Source organism: Ambystoma mexicanum, chromosome 7q (assembly GCF_040938575.1).
Source record: "Ambystoma mexicanum isolate Mex_15411 chromosome 7q, UKY_AmexF1_1, whole genome shotgun sequence".
Taxonomy (NCBI): domain Eukaryota; kingdom Metazoa; phylum Chordata; class Amphibia; order Caudata; family Ambystomatidae; genus Ambystoma; species Ambystoma mexicanum.
In genome coordinates, this window is record NC_090941.1 from 923,054,762 (window position 1) to 923,072,773 (window position 18,012).

Below are 18,012 nucleotides of genomic sequence, written 5' to 3' on the forward strand. Positions count from 1 at the left end.
TGATTTGAGTTGAGGCTAGATTCCGTGGAAAACAAGACGGCGTAGCATGCTAGCAAATTTATGATTATGACAAATGGAAGAGAAGAAACAATAAAGTTGTAACTGTGACCGCATATGGGACATTTATGACTGTTCGTTATTGAGTCATGTTTCTATAAAATAACAAATGAGCTATAGTAAGCTATGCAAATATATTGTTCCTATGTATTTAACATACCATTTGTAAGTAAGCAAAACTGTGAATTCAATTTGTCCTCTTTTTCTTACCATTTAAATACCTAGTGCAACTGTGAGATATAGGGAATGGAGTGTATGAATATGTTGTGCATTGGCTTTCAAGAACGTTTATAAACAGTAGCACATTAATTATGTAGTATGTTGTGAAGATTCTGGGGGTAATTCATAGATTTCAGCGCAGAGGCAGCGCACGCGAGCAGCGCAGAGAGGGATTGTGCGCCAGCGTGCGCAAGCCGTTTGCGCTAAACAGCTTCTGGCACACTGCATATTCATGGAATTCCCAAGGAAAAAAGAGCCCTGGCGCAGAGAACATCTCGCAGCGCCAGTTACGCCTCCAAGAACGCCCGTCGCGCAGGCAAAAGCCATCAAAACCCCCAATCCAGCGCAAAGGGCTGCGCTAACCCTGGACCAGCTTACAGGGCCGCTACACAGCAAATGCAGAGCGGGGAATGTGTATTCCTGCAGTACGCTGGAATTATCACACGCGGTAGGGCCTGTGCGAGTGGGGTACGTGTATTACTGGGGTTTGCAGGGAGTTTCACACGTGGTAGGGCCTGTGCGAGCGCGGTATGTGTATTACTGGGGTTCGCGGGGAGTTTCACACACGATTGGGACTGTGCGAGCAGGCTACGTGTATTTGGGGGGTACGCGGGGAGTTTCACATGCGGTAGGCCCTGTGCGAGCGGGGTACGTGTATTTCGGGGGTGAGTGGGAAGTTTCACACGCGATTGGCCCTGTGCGAGCGGGGTACATTTATTTCGGGGGTGTGTGGGAAGTTTCACACGTGATTGGCCCTGTGCGAGCGGGGTACGTGTATTTCGGGGGTGCGCGGGAAGTTTCACACGCGATTGGCCCTGTGCGAGCAGGATATGTGTATTTCGGGGGTGCGCGGGAAGTTTCACACGCGATTGACCCTGTGCGAGTGGGGTACGTGTATTTTGGCACTGCGTGGGAAGTTTCACACGCAATTTCGCTGTCAGAGCGGGGTACGTGTATCCAGTTGGGTGCGCGGAGAGTCCCACACGTGAATTGACAGTGTGGGTCCTCCCAGGTGTGCCCTCTACCCCTCCATGGGCCCTGCAGGCAGCCAACACCACAGGGGACGACCCTGCACCCTAGTCATGTCCCACAGGCAGCCCATCTACCATGGGCATGCCCCCCCCAGCCAGGCCACATGTCTCCTTGCACTAGTGATCACCAACTCATGTCCCCCTGCACCCCCACCCCCCAGCAGTGAGGGGCACCTGCCAGCAGGCCCCCACTCATGTCCCACTCATGTCCCCCTGCGCCCCCACCCCCCAGCAGTGAGGGGCACCTGCCAGCAGGCCCACACTCATGAACCACTGCACCCCCACCCCCCAGCCACATTGAGGGGCACCTAACAGCAGGCCCCCACTCGTGTCCCCCTGCAGCTGCACCCCCCAGCATTGTAGTGCACCTGCCAGCAGGCCTCCACTCATGTCCCACTCATGTCCCCCTGCACCCCCATCCCCCAGCAGTGAGGGGCACCTGCCAGCAGGCCCCCACTCATGTCCCCCTGCACCCCCACCCTCCAGCATTGAGGGGCACCTGCCAGCAGGCCCCCACTCATGTCCCACTCATGTCCCCCTGCACCCCCCACCCCCCAGCATTTAGGGGTACCTGCCAGCAGGCCCCCACTCATGTCCCACTCATGTCCCCCTGCACTCTTACCCCCAAGCAGTGAGGGGCAGCTGCCAGCAGGCCCCACTCATGTCCCCCTGCACCCCACCCCCCAGCATTGAGGGGCACCTGCCAGCAGGCCCCCACTCATGTCCCCCTGCACCCCCATCCCCCAGCAGTGAGGGGCACCTGGCAGCAGGCCCCCACTCATGTCCCCCTGCACCCCCACCCCCCAGCATTGACAGGCACCTGCCAGCAGGCCCCCACTCATGTCCCCATGCACCCCCACCCCCCAGCATTGAAGGGCACCTGCCAGCAGGCCTCCACTCATGTCCCACTCATGTCCCCCTGCACCCCCACCCCCAGCAGCGAGGGGTACCTGCCAGCAGGCCCCCACTCATGTCCCCCTGCACCCCCACCCCAGCATTGAGGGGCACCTGCCAGCAGGCCCCCACTCATGTCCCACTCATGTCCCCCTGCACCCACACCCCCCAGCATTGAGGGGCACCTGCCAGCAGGCCCCCACTCATGTCCCACTCATGTCCCCCTGCACCCCCAGCCCCCAGCATTGAGGGGGACCTGCCAGCAGGCCCCCACTCATGTCCCCCTGCACCCCCACCCCCCAGCATGGAGGGTCACCTGCCAGCAGGCCCCCACTCATGTCCCACTCATGTCCCCCTGCACCCCCACCCCCCAGCATTGAGGGGCACCTGCCATCAGGCCCCCACTCATGTCCCACTCATGTCTCCCTGTACCCCCTCCGCCCAGCAGTGAGGGGCACCTGCCAGCAGGCCCCCACTCATGTCCCCCTGCACCCCCACCCCCCAGCATTGAAGGGCACCTGCCAGCAGGCCCCCACTCATGTCCCACTCATGTCCCCCTGCACCCCCACCCCCCAGCATTGAGGGGCACCTGCCAGCAGGCCCCCACTCATGTCCCTGTTAGGCGGAAACCTGTGCAGTTCCCACTTGGACCACTGCAAAAGATTTAAGACTACAGGTGTTTGGCAGTAAACCCACTTGGTAGCAGTCTGTACCACACAGATTCACTTGGTAGCTGTGGCTGAGCAGTCAGACTTCCCTCAAGAAGAGTTAGGCAGTATGTGGCGTATACAAAAAAGGGCAATTTACACAGTAGAACAAACAAACACAGAACAAGGCTTCGGTGTAAAGATATATAGTTATTTATTTATAAAAACACATCTATGGAAAACACTCTGGCACTAATACGGCAAACAACTTCAATCACAATTACTATAAGTAAATCAATCCCCCTAACAATAGTTTGACAAGTCTAGGTTTCACGGCACCACTTATTTGCAGACAGAGGTGAATGCTTTAACCTAGATGGCACTCTGGAATTCGTTAGGACGGGAGAGAAAAGACAGGGTATGAAATCAACTCGGTACCAACACTTTTACGAACAAATGCAAGGCAAGTAAGGCAGCGCCTACTGTAGATCGCAAAGTTCAGAGGCCAGGCCCACTCGGAGAGAGGCAAGGCGATATGTCCCAAAAAGTATCACAGTCGAGTCTTTGTCGCAAATTGTTATAGAAAGATTGGACCTGTTCAGAACAGAAAGTTAAGAAGGCTTGGAGGCGACCCAATGGAGAGGCGAGGATTCAGACACCTCACGCTAACCGACAAAGGGAAGCCAGGCGGACACGGTACCTTGGTTGTGGAGAGACAGCTCCAGCGGGGGCAGTTGTTCCTGGTGGTGGATGCACGTCGGGGTTTTGCCAAGAGAAGAGATGATCTCGTCGTCGAAGGAAAGTTGAAGATCGTTGCACAACCAGGGAAGAGACCAGCCGCGGAGTGCTCCGTCACAAGGCACCATCTTTTGGTCGCGGTACAGGGGTTAGTGGTTATCCGGTTGCCGGGGTGCTCTGCACGGGCAATTCGACCACTACGTCCAGGAACGAAGAAAAAGCAAAGGGGACTGGTTGTTCCCACCAGTCAGGGGAAGAAGACTCTCCAGCTGGGAGATCTCCTCTGTCGTTGGGAAGTGGTGAGTCGGTTCAGCAGGGCTCCACCGGAGGTGTCGTCGTTGCAGGTCGGCTCAGCTTTACCCTTGTCGGATTCTTAGGTCTTGTGGCGACTTCTCAAGATCCAGTCCCAAAAGCCCTGCTTTTATGCAGAAAACCCCCAATCATTCAGCCTAGCTGTCAATCAAAACACGCTAAGTGGTGAGCGGGGTGGCTCACCACTTGGGCCAATCACACCAGAGTGCGACTTGAGTTGGCAAGGCAACTCAGTCCAGGGTGCCTAAACCCCCTCCCACACTCCCTATGGTACCCAGACAGAATGGCACCACTTTGGAGGGCCTCTGTGCAGAAGCCTGCCAAAAGTGGAACAAAGGGCTCAAACTTTGGTTTAGGAGTCACAGAGATGAACACAGACGCCATTTTAAAAACCGAGTTCTGGCAGAAAATACCAACCGATAGATTTATTTAAGATAAATAAACCGGTGGTATGTTAGAGATTAACGAGAAAAAGTATTAACCTCCAACAATGGGAAGAATCCCATAGGGTTATATTCGGGGTCGAATATAAAAAGTAGTTTCCACTGCCACCAGCCAAAACTCGACGAGGGGGGATGGGACAGTGCCCCCTCGAATAACAGACCCAGGAGTAATCGACTTACCCCTACTAGGACGTCCACAATAGGATGGTTTGTACTAGTTCTGTTAGTAAATTTAGGTCTAGTAAAGCCAATGGTGACTTTACATGCCCGGGGAGACAGTAGTCAGTCCCCGGGTATGGAGTCTATGTTGGGGATCCTCTAGGACGCCCCTGTGTTACAGCACGGAGGGTGCGGTGTAACACACATAGAAAAACATATGAGATCCTATAGAGTAAAAGACCCCATAGCCCATAGAACACATTCACATTCAAAGGAATTAACCACATTCATGTCCAAGAGTGGGAGAATAAGAGTCTCACTCTTGGCAGGATGGAAAAAAACAAACTCCAGAAATCCAGCAACGCTGCTGGGGGGACTCACTAGGTTAGGAAATTCAGCCTAAACAGAGAATTCTACCTAACAGTCCCACTCATGTCCCCCTGTACCCCCATCCCCCAGAAGTGAGGGGCACCTTCCAGCAGGCCCACACTCATGTCCCACTCATGTCCCACTGCACCCCACCCCCCAGCAGTGAGGGGCACCTGCCAGCAGGCCCACTCATGTCCCCCTGCACCCCCACCCCCTCAGCATTGAGGGGCACCTGCCAGCAGGCCCCCGCTCATGTCCCACTCATGTCCCCCTGCACCCCCACCCCCCAGCAGTGAGGGGCACCTGCCAGCAGGCCCCCACTCATGTCCCACTCATGTCCCCCTACACCCCCACCCCCCACCATTGATGGGCACCTACCAGCAGGCCCCCACTCATGTCCCCCTGCACCCCCACCTCCCGGCATTGTAGGGCACCTGCCAGCAGGCCTCCACTCATGTCCCCCTGCACCCCCAACCCCCAGCAGTGAGGGGCACCTGCCAGCAGGCCCCCACTCATGTCGCCCTGAACCCCCACCCCCCAGCATTGAGGGACACCTGCCAGCAGGCCCCCACTCATGTCCCCCTGCAACCCCATCCCCCAGCAGTGAGGGGCACCTGCCAGAAGGCCCCCACTCATGTCCCCCTGCACCCCCACCCCCCAGCATTGAAGGGCACCTGCCAGCAGGCCTCAACTCATGCCCCACTCATGTCCCACTCATGTCCCCCCTGCACCCCCACCCCCCAGCATTGTAGGGCACCTGCCAGCAGGCCCCTACTCATATCCCCCTGCACCCCCACCCCCCAGCATTGAGGGGCACCTGCCAGCAGGCCGCCACTCATGACCCACTCATATCCCCCTGCACCCGCACCCCCCAGCATTGAGGGGCAACTGCCAGCAGGCCCCCACTCATGTCCCACTCATGTCCCCCTGCACCCCCATCCCCCAGCATTGAGGGGCACCTGCCAGCAGGCCCCCACTCATGTCACCCTACTCCCCCACCCCCCAGCATTGAGGGCCACCTGCCAGCAGGCCCCCACTCATGTCCCACTCATGTCCCCCTGTACCCCCTCCCCCCAGCAGTGAGGGGCACCTGCCAGCAGGCCCCAACTCATGTCCCACTCATGTCCCCCTGCACCCCCACCCCCCAGCAGTGAGGGGCACCTGCCAGCAGGCGCCCACTCATGTCCCACTCATGTCCCCCTGTACCCCCACCCCCCAGCATTGAGGGGCACCTGCCAGCAGGCCCCCACTCATGTCCCCCTGCACCCCCATCCCTCAGCATTGAGGGGCACCTGCCAGCAGGCCCCCGCTCATGTCCCACTCATGTCCCCCTGCACCCCCACCCCCCAGCAGTGAGGGGCACCTGCCAGCAGGCCCCAACTCATGTCCCACTCATGTCCCCCTGCACCCCCACCCCCCAGCAGTGAGGGGCACCTGCCAGCAGGCGCCCACTCATGTCCCACTCATGTCCCCCTGTACCCCCACCCCCCAGCATTGAGGGGCACCTGCCAGCAGGCCCCCACTCATGTCCCCCTGCAACCCCACCCCCCAGCATTGAGGGGCACCTGCCAGCAGGCCCCCACTCATGTCCCACTCATGTCCCCCCTGCACCCCCACCCCCCAGCATTGTAGGGCACCTGCCAGCAGGCCCCCACTCATGTCCCCCTGCACCCCCACCCCCCAGCATTGAGGGGCACCTGCCAGCAGGCCGCCACTCATGTCCCACTCATGTCCCCCTGCACCCGCACCCCCCAGCATTGAGGGGCAACTGCCAGCAGGCCCCCACTCATGTCCCACTCATGTCCCCCTGCACCCCCACCCCCCAGCAGTGAGGAGCACCTGCCAGCAGGCCCCCACTCATGTCCCCCTGCACCCCCAGCATTGAGCGGCACCTGCCAGCAGGCCCCCACTCATGTCCCCCTGCACCCCCACCCCCCAGCATGGAGGGCCACCTGCCAGCAGGCCCCCACTCATGTCCCACTCATGTCCCACGGCACCCCCACACCCCAGCATTGAGGGGCACCTGCCAGCAGGCCTCCACTCATGTCCCACTCATGTCTCCCTGTACCCCCACCCCTCAGCAGTGAGGGGCACCTGCCAGCAGGCCCCCACTCATGTCCCCCTGCACCCCCACCCCCCAGCATTGAGGGGCACCTGCCAGCAGGCCCCCACACATGTCCCACTCATGTCCTCCTGCACCCCCACCCCCAGAAGTGAGGGGCACCTACCAACAGGCCCCCACTCATGTCCCACTCATGTCCCCCTGCACCCCATCCCCCAGCATTGAGGGGCACCTGCCAGCAGGCCCCCACTCATGTCCCCCTACACCCCCACCCCCCAGCATTGAGGGGCACCTGCCAGCAGGCCCCCACTAATGTCCCACTCATGTCCCCCTGCACCCCCTCCCCCCAGCAGTGAGGGGCACCTGCCAGCAGGCCCCCCCTCATGTCCCCCTGCACCCCCAGCCCCCAGCATTGAGGGCACCTGCCAGCAGGCCCCCGCTCATGTCCCCCTGCACCCCCACCCCCCAGCAGTGAAGGGCACCTGCCAGCAGGCCCCCACTCATGTCCCACTCATGTCCCCCTGCACCCCCACCCCCCCAGCAGTGAGGGGCACCTGCCAGCAGGCGCCCACTCATGTCCCACTCATGTCCCCCTGCACCCCCACCCCCCAGCATTGAGGGGCACCTGCCAGCAGGCCCCCACTCATGTCCCCCTGCACCCCCACCCCCCAGCATTGAGGGGCACCTGCCAGCAGGCCCCCACTCATGTCCCACTCATGTCCCCCTGCACCCCTGCCCCCCAGCAGTGAGGGGCACCTGCCAGCAGGCCCCCACTCATGTCCCACTCATGTCCCCCCTGCACCCCCACCCCCCAGCATTGTAGGGCACCTGCCAGCAGGCCCCCCTCATGTCCCACTCATGTCCCCCTGCTCCCCCACCCCCCAGCAGTGACGGGCACCTGCCAGCAGGCCCCCACTCATGTCCCACTCATGTCCCCTGTACCCCCACCACCCCAGCAGTGAGGGGCACCTGCCTGCAGGCACCCACTCATGTCCCACTCATGTCCCCCTGCACCCCCATCCCCCAGCATTGAGGCGCACCTGCCAGCAGGCTCCCACTCATGTCTCACTCATGTCCCCCTGTAACCTCATCCCCCAGCAGTGAGGGGCACCTGCCAGCAGGCCCCGACTCATTTCCCACTTATGTCCCCCTGCACCCCCACCCCCCAGCATTGAGGGGCACCTGCCAGCAGGCCCCCACTCATGTCCCCCTGCACCCCCACCCCCCAGCAGTGAGGGGCACCTGCCAGCAGGCCCCCACTCATGTCCCCCTGCACCCCCATCCCCCAGCATTGAGGGGCACCTGCCAGCAGGCCCCCACTCATGTCCCACTCATGCCCCCCTGCACCCCCACCCCCCAGCATTGAGGGGAACCTGCCAGCAGGCCCCCACTCATGTCCCACTCATGTCCCCCTGCAACCCCACCCCCCAGCAGTGAGGGGCACCTGCCAGCAGGCCCCCACTCATGTCCCCCTGCACCCCCATCCCCCAGCATTGAGGGGCACCTGCCAGCAGGCCCCCACTCATTGTCCCACTCATGCCTACCCCAACCCCCAACCCCCAGCATTGAGGGGCCCCTGCCAGCAGGCCCCCACTGATGTCCCACTCAGGTCCTCCTGCACCCCCACCCGCCAGCATTGAGGGGCACCGGCCAGCAGGCCCCCACTCAAGTCCCCCCTACATGACATAAAGATGCACAATCATGGCCCACTTCTACACCAAAAAACCACATCACGCCACCCCATTCTTGAGAAGCAATGATTTCCCAATCCACCCCACACTGGCATGCCTATCTCAAGACACAAACCAAAAGTCAACTATCTACATCAACACATGTCCGTCACACACACACACTGGTTGGCATTGATTGCGTAAACCCACATTTTCACATGCATGAACCCAATGAGCGAATCACACAGATGGAAGTAAAATATCAAAATGTATTATGGACAAAAATAAAGCAATGAAATGAAAGCATAAAACAATATAAAACATGAAATGAAAAGCATGTCCAAAAGATGAGTAAATGAAAAGTATAACCAATCCAAAGAAATCCAAAAGAAAAATAGTCCAAACTCTCCCTCCACCAAAGCAAATCCAAAGGAAACGTAAAAAGAAAAATCCATTAATCCATGGTGAAATGCAAAGAAAAAGTTCAAATTAACCAATTGTCCAACTATGTACAATCCATTGTCAAAAAGAAAAATCCATTAATCCATGTTCAAATCCAAATGAAAAGTTCAAATAAATCCATTGTCCAACTATGTACAATCCATTGTCAAGGGTCCATGAGCCCAACGAAAGAAATGAAACCTACCTAAGAAACTACCTAAGAAAAAAACTATATACAAATGTGTGGGGCATAGTCCAATCACCCAAAATAAAAGGAAAATGAAAATGAAACATAACACTAAAAACTATTTACAATGGCAGCGGGCTAGTCCGACGGCTCACTTTTCGATGTCCCGGGCCAGTGCATCATCGATCTCCCACTCAATGTCCTGGAGGCGGTCCTCTTCCATGGCCCAAGGGTTCGCAGGGACGATGACATGTTGACCTCCAACTCCCTGCGAATTGCCTCGAGGCACTCAGTACGCCTCAGTGCCCTCTGCATGAAGTTCTCCGCCCTGACCATTGTGAGCCGTGCCTCTTCCGCCCGCTGCTGCTCCGCATCTATGGCGTGGCCCAACCGCTGCCACACGGAACACACTTGTAATCCTGGGTCCTCCTGCCCTCTGGCCGATGCCTGCCCCTCCGATGTCGATGGCCCCGAGCCATCATGGCTCCTACCTTGTTGCTGCTGCTGCTGTGCCCCTGCTCTTGCTGCCTGCACTTCCTCCTCTGGCTGGGGTGCAGTTGTTGTGGTGGCCACCCCTGCTGGACGTCCGAGTCCCGACTGTGGTAGGGATGTGTCCCCCACCAGCCTGGCCGCTGGGTCAGAGGCAGCTCCACAGGGTACCCAGGTGATACATGGGTGGGAAGATGGCATGGAGGACGACTGGTGCGTAGGGTGTTAACATGAGGAGGGGGTCAGAACAAGGTCCAGCAAACAGAGGAATCCAGCCCTGGTGACCAGTCCCAGTAGGTCAACGCAGTCAATGGGGCATTCGAGATGACGTGCAGTGTCTTCACGAAAACACTGCAGGTCACCTTGCATGCCCCGTTGACGCAACGCGATCCCACTCAGGACAGGCTCAACCCGGTCCCGGATAGCCACATCCGCAGGGAGAGGAAGGCCAGTTGTTGTAAGTGGATCCCCTCCCATAAAACGGGTCAGGACATAGTCATCCCTGCCGGTGCGGGATGATGCAGTCACAGGATCGGGGACAGGATTACACACAGGCACCTTTGCGGTGGCCTGTGCTGTCTCCTGTCCCTGCCCCTGCACTGCACCACTAGCACCAGTGGAATCCTCACCTCCAGACCCTGTGTGTGTCCCTTCCACGGCCTCCTCCTCCACCAAACCCCCCACCAACCTGGATGACTCTGTGCCATCTTGCTCTGTCGGACCCTGTGGGGTCTCAGCTGCCCGTTCTGCTGCCGAGGAGTCCACCTCCAACCTCCTCCTCTTGGACCTACCCTCGGCAGCTGCGTCCTGGGACGCTTCACCAGACTCCTCACTCCCCGACAAGATGGCAACCTGGTAGGGGAGCCGGGCCTTGCGTCTCCGGCTGGTGGTGCGATCCCTGCCGCTCTGCTCCACAGCACCCTCTCCGCCCTCTTCATCAGTTGACGCTGCAGACAGGGAGTGATAGGACACAGGCATCATGGCACTGGACAATGGACTGGTACACACATGACAGTTGTACATGAGTGTCAGTGTCAAACTTCAGACATGGCATCACACTCCCCAATACACATGTCATTTCAACTCACACACATAAGCAATTCAACAGAATTATTCCACCAGGCAGCACCATCCATACACAAACAACAGCACGTGCAGCCAAAGGTGAGCCTGATGTCACATGAAAAACGGGGGGTGCACAACACATGCACAAAGGCCACCACACTTACATGCATGTGTACATCTCCACCAACTGTCACAGTGATGAGATCGCCATCCATGTCACATCTGCCATTCAGCCTTCTACATGTCAGTGTCACATGCATCCATGTTGCATCACAGTTGCACACTTGTTAAATACACACACATGCACATGTACACAGTGCAGATACATGCAGCTGGAACCACCATCCATGTGTGACACCACAACCATGCCAACGTACATACACAGTAATTCAAAGATGTGTGCTCCCACACTTGCATTTGGCCTGCATGCTTTCCAACACATACACCATCCATGTGTCTCACACATGAGAGGACTCACATGTGTCAGCCTCATGCCCCTGTACATACACATCCATACATGGCCCTACAAAAACACATGTGCAACCTGCACACTACTGGCACACCACAACACGCACAGCGTCCAATCAGTATGCATGTACACTTACCGCTTGACTCCAGATGGGTCTGCCTCTCAAGGATCTGGACGTGGAGCGCTGGGGCGTGTGCATTCCAGGACCCTCATTTGGTGGTCCGACAGGTAGCCCCGGCACCCCTTGGCATCCGCTGCCTTCAAGAGGTGCTGGGCCTTGTCGAGGGTCCTGGACCTGAAGTCCTCCCAGCGCTTCCGGACATGTATGATGTCGCAGACTGCCACCCCCTCCTCGTTAATGGCAGTCACGATGTCCATCCAGATCCTGGTCTGTCCTTCATTGTCGGTGTGCAAACTTCCAAAGAGGGCATCATACTGCCCCAGGACTTGCTCCACCCGGACACCAACTTCCCTGGCACTGAAGCTGGTGGCCCTCTGCCTCTCTGGCTGGGGGTTGCCAGAGGTGTCAGATGGTGTTGTGCCCGACATGGCAACCCCAGAGGCAGGTGTGGGTGGGCAACTGGGTTCTGGGGCTGGGCTTTGGAGCGATGGTATCGCAGTCGGGAGTCTTCAGTTCCAGCAGGGGTGGTCACAGCAACTGCACCCATGGCTGACGTGCAGGCAGCAAATAGCAGGGCATGTGGTCAGCAGGCAGTCAGGCAGCAGCAGATGGCAGGTGGGAGCGTGCTCGGGGCTCTGGCGGCAGGAAAATGGCCTTTTGGGCAGGAACGTGGTCTTCCGTGTGTATTAGCGTGGCCTGCTTGATACGGAGTGATTTGGCACATGAACAAATTGCACGTCAGCGTGTAATTCGAGGAAAGGCCCTTAGCGCGTAAGCGCGTCAGTGACTTTGGGCGCGCAGGCGTTGCCCACAACATGGGTGCATAGTGAATCCGTACGTGAGAAAACTGAATGTCACTGTGCTATTGGAGGAAAGGGCCTTAGCGCGTAAGTGACGTTTCACATGTGGGCTGGCTTAAAAGGTACGAGTATCACGCTATTTCCTTGTACGTGCTTTTTGTGGAGAGAGAGCGGGTCTATCTTGTACTTCTTGTCGGTTAACACGCGATTACTTCACAACGTTTCCAGTTCGTACTCCCTGTTTCCTCAGACTGCGTTCTTTTCTTCTTTTGGTGGGGGTGTTACCTACGTGCATACGCGCATCTTTTTCACGTTCTTTTTCAAGGCAGACAGTGAGTTTGCGCACGTATTTTCCAACTGTGGTTGCCCCCGTGTGTCGCGTACCCCTTCAGAGGTCATTGTAGGCTGCGTGTAACACGCGTACGGTTATTTTTGTGTTTCTGGGGGCCACAGCATAGTGCAGGTTTATTTTTCCACGCACATGGTCTACCAGGGGTTGCGTGCATGTGTGCTTTTGTTTTTGGAGTGCCTGTGCATTGTGTGACCCGTCATCTTCCCCCAGGGGTCACATACAGGCTTGCTAGAGCACTATGGTACGAATTCCATCTAGTACCCTACCCCTTTCGCCCCAATTACCCAAGACAATTGTTTACTGCAACTCCCATACACACAACAACATCAGTGCCATGGTTGGGAGGCGACCAAGCAATAAGGGAGGCAAAGGTGGCCAACCTCCAAAAGGTGGGTGTGGTGGGCTCGGTAGGGGACGTGGCCAGGATTTGCAGGGTGCCCCTTGACCCCCGCATGTGGAGGACCAATCAGGGACACCCATGCCCCCCCATGGTTGTGGGAAACGTAGCTGACACCATCCCAGCTCAGCCCTTGATGGACCGGCCCATTTTGGCACCTGAACCAGCACAGGATGACTCCCAGGCTGACTTCCAGGTCAGCAAGTCTAAGCCACGTGTGGCGGTGCAAGTTGATGTCACCAGGCCACGTGGATCTGGGGCAGCAATGTCATCTGCTGCCCCAAGTAGGCAGGGTGGGGAGGCTGCAGGGGCAGCTGAAGCTCTATCCACCCCAGCTCTGAGTCTCCCAGCTGGGACAGTGTCGGTCCAGATCCATCAAACCGACGTTGGCCCTGCCAACGTCACCCTGCAACCAATGCCTGCACCAAGACATATGGTCATTGCGCATTCGCACACTTCTAGTACCCAGTCCACCTGCGCCTCTGCCCCTACTGACCAGAGTGGCGTAAGCCACTCAGGATCCGCATCACCTTTGAAAAAGAAGAAGGGTGCTCTGGCACTACTGGCTGAGACCCCAGACACGGCTACACACTCCGGCACATCAAGGAAGCCTTGCTTTAATGACGCCGAACATGATGCACTTGTGACCTATGTGTCGGCACATAGCCGCGAAATGGTGGTGACTGCAGGATGCAAGACCGCACCTGGTTAGCGTAGGGCACACTGGCAGACCATCGTGGACCACATTAGTGCCATTGGATTTGTGAGGCGCACAGCTACAAGCGGTGGAATGACCTGAAACGCAGAGCAAAGAACAAGCTGGCCTCAAATCATGCCTCTACTCTGGTGACTGGCGGTGGGTCTCCACCAGAGGACAACCAACTCACTGAACATGAGTCTGTTGCTGGAACCTTCGTCACAGAGGAACAGATCCAAGGCATGGGAGACCTACCAGATTACGACGCATTGTCCGGTGAGTGCCCATGCATGTGTGTGTAATCCATGTGTATGTTGTTTGGGTGACGGGTTCTGATTGAGTGCCAGGTTAGGGTGTGTACTCCTGAGTGGTATGGGTCACGCATGTGCTTCCTCCAAAACATTCACCGGCCTTGGATTTGGGTATGACAGTATCCCTTATGCCCACACTAGCCAATTAGCGTCACATTACTTCAGTTGCCCTTGAACTGTCATCTTGCTACAACATTTTTCTAAATTTTTCAGTGTTCATTCAGGCTGATTGTTTCAATTCTCCCATTTTTGCAACACATTTTCCAGCCCTAATGCCACTGTGACATGCTTCTGTCATTGATTACACCCCACATTGGCCCAAATGTGTTGCCTTGTTATGTGAATTATTAGACCATTCAGGCTGATTGAGTATTGGCCTGCTCACATTCATTTTTGGGGCCTGTTTGAATGTGGAACATGATAGTTGTTTCCTGTCATGTTGAAGTGACCAACCATTGATGTGTACATGTACCTGCGATCACTGTATTATTGTACACTGGATGTGTTGCAGTGTGTGGCACATGCGTATTTTGTCACACTATTTAGCATTTTTCACCTCATCATGTCCATCTCACATGGATGGGTGACAGTACTCATTCACTGACATATGGCTGTACTTGTCAAATGTACCATGGCTAGGCTACATGCCATCTGTGTGCTGGCATGTGTCATGTATGTGTTTTGGACATGCCACTCACAGGCTAATGTGTGATGCCAGTGCTACCCAGCATGCAGCAAATGTGTTGCTTTTCCATCTTGGTGTCCTCAGTGTCTGCTTTTTGCCTCCCCTTCCAACTCTTTGACAGTGCATGCATGCCAGGGTTATTGTCATGTGGGACATGTGTAAATCATGTACTGGATATCTGGCTTGTCAGTCCTATGTGTGTGCTATGGTGCACATGCCTGTTTCCATTTGTTGATTTCATGTTTTTGCAGGTGATGATGCACTTGATGCTGTTGAGGTTGAGGAGATGGTGCAGACCCAGGAGGAATCTCGGGCACAACCTGGCACCAGTGGAGGACGTGGTGTGGTGGTGGGTGAAAACCCAATCTTACTGCAGACCATACTGTCCAGGGGTGTCTCTGGTTGCACCTCCACAGACCTCTATGATTCAGGTGCTGAATCGGATGATGAGACTAATGTGCTGTCGCAGGTGAGTGTTTCTGGCAGGGATTCTGTTCTGTCCAACCCACCTGCACCAGGGGTAGAACCCTCTATGTGGATGTCAGTGTTGGTAACTCTGCCTTTGGCAGTTACGGATGCAGGGTCACACTCCACAACATCTGATCCTGTTCCTGGGTCAGCAGATCAGAGGGGCAATGCAGTCCTGCAGCCTCAGGCAGTGCCGGCACAGCAAGGTGGCCATGCGCCACCAGGCAATACTGTATGGGAAAACTCCATGTACGGTATAGCAGCACAACAGGGAGCATCAGTTGAAATGATGGCTCAGGCAATGGAGAGGGTGGCCACTTCCATTTTCCCCCCTGAAAGTCAGATGGAGCAACAACAGCAGGCATCAGACTCCATTTGCCAATCACACAGGAAAGACATGTTGTCATCCACAGGGACCGACGGGCGGCACTGGTGACTCCAGTTCCTCAGGCAGACTCTAAGTGAACTTGAGGCTTCCTGAAATTTAAGGTCAGAACAGCAGCTGGAACAGCTCACACGTTCGCTCTCAGCTGAGCTGCAGGCAACTCGGGAGGAGATCCGGGAATCACGCGAGGCCATGCGTGCAGAAATGCAGGCAACCCGTGAGGTGCTGCATGGGGATCTCCGCACTGTGATCCTCCAGAATCAGACCTTCAACACCCGCATTCTTGCTGCCATGGAGGACAATACCAGGGCTTTGCGTGGGCTGCCTCCCATAGCACCACCACCTCCTGATGCAGAAGCAGAGGGTGAAGAGAGCGAAAGCAGTAGTTCTCTCCACAATAGCGTAGCCGTGCAGGCCATGAGCCCATGGAGGTATTGTTTCTTTCGCAACATCCACGCAGGTAGGTGTTGGTGTGCACCCTGTCCTTGAACCTCCTGGGTGGCCTCCCCCCTTTCCCACACATTGCCATTTTTGATTATTTTTTTTTACAGTGTGTTGCCTTGTGTGGCTCCCGTGGGCATCCACTGTGTATTCCAGCTGGGCACATGCAGGCTTGTCCTGTGTTTGGGTTAGATGCTTGGGTTCCTGACACACACACCCCTCCTGCTTCCCTTTACATGGGCTTGCAAAGGGTGTGACCAAGTGACAGTGACTTACACAGTGACGTTGGGCTCCCATGAGCTGTGTGGGCAGTCTGTAGTCAAAACTGTGTGTACATCCCTAGTGGGGATTGTTGTTGTATTGAACACTGCATGGTGTATTGATATGTGCTTGTGCATCCATGTCTTCCTCCTTATTCACAGGTACCGTCTTCATGTCTTCACAAGGCCGTCTCCTTTGCGGATGCAGTTCATGTTGTATGCAGTACACTGACACATTTGCCTGACGTCAACACTCTGCAGTTGGAAGGGGTGGATGTGCTGGCTTATTCAGGTTGTAAAACTTGCACTACTTTGGTTTGGTACTGTCATATTTTGGCAATGTTTCATCCTGTGTTGCTGTATTGTGTTGCTGGTAAGTATTTGATCATGTGTGCTGTTTGTTATTGATTACTGGGAGCATATTGTCTGTGGCCTGTTTCCATTTGGGACAGTGCACTTCGTGACACTTGTGTCATGTGTTGTGCATTCCTTTGTTTGCTTTCACATTGCATGACATGCCATGGTGTGTTGGGTAGCGGAGATGGGCAGTGGTTGGGTGACATGGCGATGTTTTCATGTTTTATTTTGCAAGGGGGTAGTTATTCATGCAGCATAAATGTGTGTCTTTTTGTGACACAGCATTGGTTGTCTTTCGGTAGGTAGGGAAGCACACAATGTAACACTTCCAGGTGACCAATCTCATGCTGGTATGGTTGTGACAGTTGACTGTCCCTTATGACATCATCATTGATTGTCAGCTGGTATGTACCAGGGCTGTGTGTACTCCACAGGGGTGTGATTTTAGGTGAAGTAATTAGCCACCAGCTGGTACGGGCTGCCTCACCACATGCCCTTTCACCTCCATGCGCAGCGGGCGTGCATGTGGTTGGGGATGTGGGGGCACTCTATGTCCACCGGCAGGCCCCGGTGGGTTGCAACGTTGTGCAGGACACATGCTGCCACTATGATCCTGCACACTACTGGGGGCGCGTATAGCAGCTTCCCACCAGAGTGGTCAAGGGAGCGAAAGCGTGACTTGAGCACTCCGAATGTGCGCTCCACTATGCCCCGGGTTGCAATATGGGCTGTGTTGTATCTTACCTCGGGTGGTGTGGTGGGGTTCCGAATTGGCATCATCAGGTGGGTGCACAGAGGGTAGGCACTGTCCCCTGGGGAGGTAATGATGGGTATCATTAGTGGGGTTGTGACATTACTCAGTATCTGACATGCATGCATGTGCAAAGGCATTTATACTCACCAAGCAGCCATGTATCGCCATGCCGCCCTGCTTTTAGGTCCCGGTCTAGGGTTGACATTCTGTAAATGAAACTGTCATGGGTGGACCCTGGATAGTTGGCATATACTGAGGTGATGATTCCCTTGGCATCACATACTACCTGCACGTTGATGAAATGCCAGTGCTTGCGGTTTCTATAGATGTGCTCAGTTGCCCTGGGAGGACGTAAAGCCACATGGGTGCAATCAATGGCACCTAGCGGTTTGGGGAAGTGTGCAACCCCGTAAAAATCCTGGACGGCAGCCTGCCTTTCTGCAGGTGTTCTGGGCAGGTATATGTGCCTGCGGACTGATGGGCATGAAGTCATGATGGCCAACACCTGGTGTAGGCAGCGTGAATGCGTGGCCTGTGACACCCCCCCCATTCTAGCACTTGTCCGCTGAAATGATCCAGTGGCCAAGAAGTGCAGTACATTGAGGACCTTCTCCAGGGGGCTGAGTGCTTGGGAGCACAGGGTGGGTGATGTGAGATCATCCTCCCACTCACTCACCAGGTCGAGTATTATGTGAGGTGGAAACCTGTACCTCCCATATACCTGGTCATCAG